Here is a 768-nt window from a genome sequence, read left to right as displayed (position 1 = left end):
TGCCCCGGCTCCGAGCCTGCCCTGTGGCCTGAGGCAACAGTGGGAGAGGCCTGGAAGTGGGGGCCTCCTGAGGCCCACCGCCCCCGGCCAGGGAGGGGAGGGAGGCCGGCCTTCATGTCGGGGGCCTCCTCGGGGGCAGCACAGGAGGGCCGGGCCAGGTGGGGGCCACGGTGATCGACGGTCTCAGCAACCGAGAGGGGCTGCGGCGGCCGCAGTGCTGAGGTCAGGGCCCCGGGCGTGGGCACTGTGCTCCCCCTGCCCCCACCACCCCATCGCCCGTCTGCCCGCGGAGTCAGCTTCCCGGGACCCCCAGCTCTCCCAGACCCTGGCCCCCAGACAGAAGAAACACACACTCGCACACATCCACAGACACACACGCTTGGACTCAAGGTCCCGACCTCACAGACCACTCCGTGTTCCAGACGCAGGCAGGTTCTATCCCAGGTGCATACTCCCACAGAGGGCACGGACACAGGTCACATACAGGTAGATGTCCCTACAGACTCACAGTCACAGGNCCAGTCTCATAGCCTCAGGGGCCTGTGCCGGGAAGGCGGGGGGCTCCTGGTCCCTGACTCGCCAAGATCCTCTGCCTGAGAGCCGCTCCGAACCCCTCCCCTGTCCGACCCCCAGCCCCCCTTCCACCAGCAGCCCCAGGACTGGGGCTCAAGTCCCTGTTCCCCAGAGGCCCTCCCTGCACATAACTGTCCTTGCAGCCTGCCCCCCTGCACTGACCCCTGCTGTCCCTCTGCCCCCCCATCACCCCCC

The sequence above is a fragment of the Crocuta crocuta genome, unplaced genomic scaffold, assembly GCF_008692635.1.
Source record: "Crocuta crocuta isolate KB4526 unplaced genomic scaffold, BGI_CrCroc_1.0 scaffold528, whole genome shotgun sequence".
In the NCBI taxonomy this organism is placed as follows: Eukaryota; Metazoa; Chordata; class Mammalia; order Carnivora; family Hyaenidae; genus Crocuta; species Crocuta crocuta.
This window is presented reverse-complemented; position numbering follows the sequence as displayed.